At 50.5% G+C, this 8,534-nt stretch overlaps 1 non-coding gene across 1 annotated transcript in view; it reads right to left on the bottom strand.

Moving 5' to 3' along the window:
* Nucleotides 1-383, bottom strand: part of LOC134544896 (small subunit ribosomal RNA) — a 1,989-nt gene extending 1,606 nt beyond the window's left edge. The window contains exon 1 of the ribosomal RNA XR_010078126.1: nucleotides 1-383. This exon is cut by the window's left edge and continues 1,606 nt beyond it. This is a non-coding gene — a ribosomal RNA (small subunit ribosomal RNA).
* Between the last annotated feature and the right edge of the window lie 8,151 nt (nucleotides 384-8,534).

The raw sequence follows: 8,534 nt of genomic DNA, 5'->3' as shown, positions 1-8,534 counted from the left end.
CCCGTTACCCGTTACAACCATGGTAGGCGCAGAACCTACCATCGACAGTTGATAAGGCAGACATTTGAAAGATGCGTCGCCGGTACGGAGACCGTGCGATCAGCACAAAGTTATCCAGAGTCACCAAAGCAAACGGACGCAGACGAGCCACGCCGATTGGTTTTGATCTAATAAAAGCATCCCTCCCATTTCTGGTCGGGACTCAGTTCAGCATGTATTAGCTCTAGAATTACCACAGTTATCCAAGTCATGTGGTACGATCTAAGGAACCATAACTGATTTAATGAGCCATTCGCGGTTTCACCTTATTTTGGCTTGCACTTAGACATGCATGGCTTAATCTTTGAGACAAGCATATGACTACTGGCAGGATCAACCAGGGAGCTGCTAGCAGCTTTTTTTTTCGTTCGGAGGAACCTCCCGGGTCCGCAGAGCACCGGGTCCGAATCTTATGATGTACATTTTTTTTTCCTTCTGTATCAACAAGTACGGGGGCGACTTCCCAATATCGACACCCGCTTTGCAATTGCAAAGTCTTTCCTTCCATCTCTAATTAATTTTCCTAGGGAGTAGGCGAGGCCAAACTTCCAAGGCTTTCACTGGCGAATATATCGCGCTCTTAGAAACTCGCATGGTACTTGGCGAGTGGATTTCAAATTATATGATCGGTGCCCACATTCGGGCGCGGCCCACTGCGGGAGCAGACCGTTGGCCCGTGGGCTCGCTGTGAACTAATTTGCCCACTGGTCCGAAAAGTATTCATTTCTAAACACCTTTGGCCAGGGCTGAAGACCGCGACTAACCCCTTTGAAACTTGTCTCTCAGGGAGCTGCGATCCATCAAACATTTCATTGTTAACAGAGGGGAACCATTACTTGGTTAAGACGATAGGACACGCGTTCCCCACCATTTCGCATCCAATCGAATTGCCGCACAAGAGCTCGTTACCTGAGAAAGGTATAGCATTGGCTCGCAGCTAGTGTATTGCAGTTCAGACAGATAGGCCACTTTAGATAGTTCTTAGTGTTCACAGTTATCACCAAGACTAGACCCATATGGATTTAATTCTTCAAGGAGCAGCGGTCCACCAATAAGAGAGATGAAGACATGTTTTCGGATGGCCACAACGCCCCCTCGCCACCCAAATGTGCATGTTTTAAGTGTACATTGGGAGTCGACGGAACATCGGGAGTCCGCTTGCTTTCTCCGGATCAGCTGCCACCCCCCTGATCTACCAGATAGACAAGAACATGTCTTCTCCACCAATCTCATCCACCGAAGCTCCGATCATGGCTTCTTCTACCTTTATACTGATATACCCCCACGGAGCAACATGCGGGCAAGGGAACTCTTGCTACCCTTCAGTAAAGCAGGTATCTCTTATAGATGGTGACTGCACCTTGGCCAGGATTGAAGACCGCGACTAACCCCTTTGAAACTTGTCTCTCAGGGAGCTGCGATCCATCAAACATTTCATTGTTAACAGAGGGGAACCATTACTTGGTTAAGACGATAGGACACGCGTTCCCCACCATTTCGCATCCAATCGAATTGCCGCACAAGAGCTCGTTACCTAAGAAAGGTATAGCATTGGCTCGCAGCTAGTGTATTGCAGTTCAGACAGATAGGCCACTTTAGATAGTTCTTAGTGTTCACAGTTATCACCAAGACTAGACCCATATGGAATTAATTCTTCAAGGAGCAGCGGTCCACCAATAAGAGAGATGAAGACATGTTTTCGGATGGCCACAACGCCCCCTCGCCACCCAAATGTGCATGTTTCAAGTGTACATTGGGAGTCGACGGAACATCGGGAGTCCGCTTGCTTTCTCCGGATCAGCTGCCACCCCCCTGATCTACCAGATAGACAAGAACATGTCTTCTCCGCCAATCTCATCCACCGAAGCTCCGATCATGGCTTCTTCTACCTTTATACTGATATACCCCCACGGAGCAACATGCGGGCAAGGGAACTCTTGCTACCCTTCAGTAAAGCAGGTATCTCTTATAGATGGTGACTGCACCTTGGCCAGGATTGAAGACCGCGACTAACCCCTTTGAAACTTGTCTCTCAGGGAGCTGCGATCCATCAAACATTTCATTGTTAACAGAGGGGAACCATTACTTGGTTAAGACGACCGGACACGCGTTCCCCACCATTTCGCATCCAATCGAATCGCCGCACAAGAGCTCGTTACCTGAGAAAGGTATAGCATTGGCTCGCAGCTTGTGTATTGCAGTTCAGACAGATAGGCCACTTTAGATAGTTCTTCGTGTTCACAGTTAAGACCACGGCTAGACCCATATGGAATTAATTCTTCAAGGAGCAGCGGTACACCAAGCATTTCATTGTGTACTAGAAAGCACCTCTACCATGTAACAAACATACGACCACCAAATTTCTGCTTACTTCCCCCAGCGGATAGTATTTGCTAGTATCATCCACAAAGTAAATCAATTTTTTCAATGTACCGCTTCTTGGGGGAACTGGGCATGAATCAATCAAGCATTTTGAGGTAGCATGTCCGCTTCACCGCGAGGTGCTCTGAATACCATTATACATTCTTTTTCATCATCCACTTTCAGACCACTACAAGACCCATACTGAATTAATTCCTCAAGGAGCTGCAGTCCACAAAACATTTTACTGTGTACTAGAGGGCACCTCCACCATGTAACAGAAAACATACAACCTTCTTAATTTAATTCTGCATTGTTTCCCAGACGATTTGTTAGCCATACAACAGTACCATCCACAGTAATTCACCTCTTTGAAATCCAATGCATTGTAGAGAAACTGAGGTGGTAGCATTCAAACCGTTCTGTAATGTTAATTCTGCTTCATAGAAAGGTGCTACAGGTTCCACAATAATTAATTGGATATTTTTGCAATATATATAGGGCGAGAAAACTCGGGGGGACTCCCTTTTCATTTATGTACATATTCTTTCCATATTGCAAATAATTCCAATTTTTCCCGATTGCATGTCCCCCTAATATACCCAAAATGGGCCTATCGATGGGTTCACAAAGGTACCCAAAATATGAGATTTTGACTGAAAGAGGCTGGCTAACTTCCGGGAACATGATCATAGGAAATAGGTCAAAATCCCGAATCGCAGTTGTTTACGAACAACCACGAACGGAGACTTAAAATAACCTATAAGGCTGGAATTCATGGGGCCTGTATAACAGGCATTTACACAGACTCTCGGGAGGGAGGGCTCTGTGGCCGGGAGAATTTTCTGGCTCCCCGCCCGAAACTTTTCAGAGTCCCTAATGCCTGCTTGAATGTGAATAAGCAGAGCCCGGTAGCTGATATTTTGCCGGGGTGTGGAGGCCCCGGTCGCCGCCAAATTCCTCTGGTCACAGCTTGTGTTAATACACATGTTAATTTTACATGCAAACCACCAATGACAATTTTCCTCGGCCGCGGAGGCCTCGGTCGCCGCCAGAATTTTCTGGTTCCCGCTCAATATATTGCAGAGTCCTGCAGGCCTGCTTCTGTAGGAATATGCAGAGCCCGGTAGCTGATATTTTGCCGGGGTGAGGAGGCCTCGGTCGCCGCCAAATTCCTCTCATCCCAGCTTGTGTTAATACACATGTTAATTTTACATGCAAAACCACCAATTACCATTTCCTCGGCCGCGGAGGCCTCGGTCGCCGGGAGATTTTCCTGGCTCCCCGCTCAATATACTGCACAGTCCCGCAGGCCTGTCTCCAGTGGAATACACACAGTCCGAGAGCCGAAAATTTGCCGGGGTGTGGAGGCCTCGGTCGCCAACAGATTGCCATAGGCTCTGGCTGCAATATTTACCGTGTATTTTTTCCCTCCAGAGACACCACTACACCCTATATAACCCAAAATGGGCCTTGACGCGTGTACACGCGGAGCCCGAGCGCCGAGAGTTCTCCCGGCCGCGGAGGCCTCGGTCGCCGGGAGAATTTCAACGGCCCCTGCTCGAAATTTTTCTAAGTCCAGAATGCCTGCTTCTCCCAGCCTGTGTTAATACACATGTTAATTTAACATGTAAAATCACCAAGGACCATTTCCTCGGCCGCGGAGGCCTCGGTCACCGCCAGAATTTTCTGGCTGCCCGCTCCCCATGGGTAGACGCGCTGCCCAAGCGCCGAGAGTTCTCCCGGCCGCGGAGGCCTCGGTCGCCGGGAGAATTTCTCCGGCCCCTGCTCGAAATTTTTCAAAGTCCAGAATGCCTGCTTCTCCCAGCATGTGTTAATACACATGTTAATTTAACATGTAATATTACCAATGACCTTTTCCTCGGCCGCGGAGGCCTCGGTCGCCGCCAGAATTTTCTGGCTGCCCGCTCCCCATGGGTAGACGCGGAGCCCGAGCGCCGAGAGTTCTCCCGGCCGCGGAGGCCTCGGTCGCCGGGAGAATTTCTCCGGCCCCTGCTCGAAATTTTTCAAAGTCCAGAATGCCTAGTTCTCCCAGCCTGTGTTAATACACATGTTAATTTAACATGTAAAATTACCAAGGATTATTATCCCGGCCGCAGAGGCCTCGGTCGCCGCCAGAAATTTCTGGCTCCCCGCTCAATGTATTGCAGAGTCCCGCAGGCTTGCTTCTCCAAGCCTGTGTTAATACACATGTTAATTTAACATGTAAAATTACAGAGGATTATTTCCCCGGCCGCGGAGGCCTCGGTCGCCGCCAGAATTTTCTGGCTGCCCGCTCAATGTATTGCAGAGTCCCGCAGGCTTGCTTCTCCAAGCCTGTGTTAATACACATGTTAATTTAACATGCAAAATCACCAATGACAAATTCCTCGGCCGCGGAGGCCTCGATCGCCGGGAAAATGTTCTGGCTCCCTGCTCGAATTTTTTTTCTAAGTCCCGATTCGCTATTACAGGCTGGCGCACGGAGTCCGAGGGGCGTAAATATGCCGGGTAGTGGTGCCTTCCGTCGCCGAGACATTTTACAATTGCCTGGGAGCAGTATTTAACATGTTAATTTTTTCCCCTCGTGACACCACTACCCCCTATATAACGCAAAATGGGCCTTGCCAAGGGGGCGCGCAACGCCCGAGCGCGGGCGTTTTTCCCGGCCGCCGAGACCTCCATCGCCGGGAGAATGTCTTCAGCTATTTGCTAGATTTCCCGATTCGCCCCGCACGACAAACAACCACGAACGAGGTGGTTTTCGAGAGTTCTCCCGGCCGCGGAGGCCTCGGTCGCAGGGAGAATTTCCCTGGCCCCTGCTCGAAATTTTTCTAAGTCCAGAATGCCTGCATCTCCCAGCCTGTGTTAAAACACATGTTAATTTAACATGTAAAATTACCAATGACCATTTCCTCGGCCGCAGAGGCCTCGGTCGCAGCCAGAATTTTCTGGCTCCCTGCTCAATATATTGCAGAGTCCCGCATGCTTGCTTCTCCAAGCCTGTGTTAATACACATGTTAATTTAACATGTAAAATTACCGAGGATTATTTCCCCGGCCGCGGAGGCCTCGGTCGCCGCCAGAAATTTCTGGCTCCCCGCTCAATATATTGCAGCGACCCGCAGGCTTGCTTCTCCCAGCCTGTGTTAATACACATGTTAATTTAACATGTAAAATCACCAAGGACCATTTCCTCGGCCGCGGAGGCCTCGGTCGCCGCCAGAATTTTCTGGCTGCCCGCTCCCCATGTGTAGACGCGGAGCCCGAGCGCCGAGTTTCTCCCGGCCGCGGAGGCCTCGTAGCCGGGAGAATTTCTCGGGCCCCTGCTCGAAATTTTTCTAAGTCCAGAATGCCTGCTTCTCCCAGCCTGTGTTAATACACATGTTAATTTAACATGTAATTTTACCAATGACCTTTTCCTCGGCCGCGGAGGCCTCGGTCGCCGCCAGAATTTTCTGGCTCCCGGCTCAATATATTACAGAGTCCCGCAGGCCTGTCTCCAGTGGAATACACACAGTCCGAGAGCCGAAAATTTGCCGGGGTGTGGAGGCCTCGGTCGCCAACAGATTGCCATAGGCTCTGGCTGCAATATTTACCGTGTATTTTTTCCCTCCAGAGACACCACTACCCCCTATAAAACCCAAAATAGGCCTTGCGGTGGGTACACGCAGAGCCCGAGCGCCGAAGTTCTCCCGGCCGCGGAGGCCTCGGTCGCCGGGAGAATTTCTCCGGCCCCTGCTCGAAATTTTTCAAAGTCCAGAATGCCTGCTTCTCCCAGCCTGTGTTAATACACATGTTAATTTAACATGTTAAATTATCGAGGATTATTTCCCCGGCCGTGGAGGCCTCGGTCGCCGCCAGAATTTTCTGGCTCCCCGCTCAATATATTGCAGAGTCCCGCAGGCTTGCTTCTCCCAGCCTGTGTTAATACACATGTTAATTTAACATGTAAAATCACCGAGGACCATTTCCTCGGCCGCGGAGGCCTCGGTCGCCGCCAGAATTTTCTGGCTCACCTCTCAATGTATTGCAGAGTCCCGCAGGCTTGGTTCTCCAAGCCTGTGTTAATACACATGTTAATTTAACATGTAAAATTACCGAGGATTATTTCCCCGGCCGCGGAGGCCTCGGTCGCCGCCAGAATTTTCTGGCTCCCCGCTCAATGTATTGCAGAGTCCCGCAGGCTTGGTTCTCCAAGCCTGTGTTAATACACATGTTAATTTAACATGTAAAATTACCGAGGATTATTTCCCCGGCCACGGAGGCCTCGGTCGCCGACAGAATTGTCTGGCTCCCTGCTCGAATTTTTTCTAAGTCCCGATTCGCTATTACAGGCTGGCGCACGGAGTCAGAGGGGCGGGAATTCGCCGGGTAGTGGTGCCTTCCGTCGCCGAGACATTTTTCTATTGCCTGGAAGCTGTATTTAACATGTTAATTTTTTCCCCCTCGGGACACCACTACCCCCTATATAACCCAACATGGGCCTTGCCGCGGGTACACGCGGAGCCCGAGCGCCGAGTGTTCTCCCGGCCGCGGAGGCCTCGGTCGCCGGGAGAATTTCTCCGGCCCCTGCTCGAAATTTTTCAAAGTCCAGAATGCCTGCTTCTCCCAGCCTGTGTTAATACACATGTTAATTTAACATGTTAAATTACCGAGGATTATTTCCCCGGCCGTGGAGGCCTCGGTCGCCGCCAGAATTTTCTGGCTCCCCGCTCAATATATTGCAGAGTCCCGCAGGCTTGCTTTTCCCAGCCTGTGTTAATACACATGTTAATTTAACATGTAAAATTACCAATGACCATTTCCTCGGCCGCAGAGGCCTCGGTCGCCGCCAGAATTTTCTGGCTCCCCGCTCAATGTATTGCAGAGTCCCGCAGGCATGCTTCTCCAAGCCTGTGTTAATACACATGTTAATTTAACATGTTAAATTACCGAGGATTATTTCCCCGGCCGTGGAGGCCTCGGTCGCCGCCAGAATTTTCTGGCTCCCCGCTCAATATATTGCAGAGTCCCGCAGGCTTGCTTTTCCCAGCCTGTGTTAATACACATGTTAATTTAACATGTAAAATCACCAAGGACCATTTCCTCGGCCGCGGAGGCCTCGGTCGCCGCCAGAATTTTCTGGCTTCCCGCTCCCCATGGGTAGACGCGGAGCCCGAGCGCCGAGAGTTCTCCCGGCCGCGGAGGCCTCGGTCGCCGGGAGAATTTCTCCGGCCCCTGCTCGAAATTTTTCAAAGTCTAGAATGCCTAGTTCTCCCAGCCTGTGTTAATACACATGTTAATTTAACATGTAAAATTACCAAGGATTATTATCCCGGCCGCAGAGGCCTCGGTCGCCGCCAGAAATTTCTGGCTCCCCGCTCAATGTATTGCAGCGTCCCGCAGGCTTGCTTCTCCAAGCCTGTGTTAATACACATGTTAATTTAACATGTAAAATTACAGAGGATTATTTCCCCGGCCGCGGAGGCCTCGGTCGCCGCCAGAATTTTCTGGCTGCCCGCTCAATGTATTGCAGAGTCCCGCAGGCTTGCTTCTCCAAGCCTGTGTTAATACACATGTTAATTTAACATGCAAAATCACCAATGACAAATTCCTCGGCCGCGGAGGCCTCGATCGCCGGGAAAATGTTCTGGCTCCCTGCTCGAATTTTTTTTCTAAGTCCCGATTCGCTATTACAGGCTGGCGCACGGAGTCCGAGGGGCGTAAATATGCCGGGTAGTGGTGCCTTCCGTCGCCGAGACATTTTACAATTGCCTGGGAGCAGTATTTAACATGTTAATTTTTTCCCCTCGGGACACCACTACCCCCTATATAACCCAAAATGGGCCTTGCCAAGGGGGCGCGCAACGCCCGAGCGCGGGCGTTTTTCCCGGCCGCCGAGGCCTCCATCGCCGGGAGAATGTCTTCAGCTATTTGCTAGATTTCCCGATTCGCCCCGCACGGCAAACAACCACGAACGAGGTGGTTTTCGAGAGTTCTCCCGGCCGCGGAGGCCTCGGTCGCCGGGAGAATTTCTCGGGCCCCTGCTCGAAATTTTTCTAAGTCCAGAATGCCTGCATCTCCCAGCCTGTGTTAAAACACATGTTAATTTAACATGTAAAATTACCAATGACCATTTCCTCGGCCGCAGAG

The sequence above is a fragment of the Bacillus rossius genome, unplaced genomic scaffold (assembly GCF_032445375.1).
Source record: "Bacillus rossius redtenbacheri isolate Brsri unplaced genomic scaffold, Brsri_v3 Brsri_v3_scf510, whole genome shotgun sequence".
In the NCBI taxonomy this organism is placed as follows: Eukaryota; Metazoa; Arthropoda; class Insecta; order Phasmatodea; family Bacillidae; genus Bacillus; species Bacillus rossius.
Note: the sequence above shows the minus strand (reverse complement) of the source record. Positions and strands in the feature narration are given on the sequence as shown.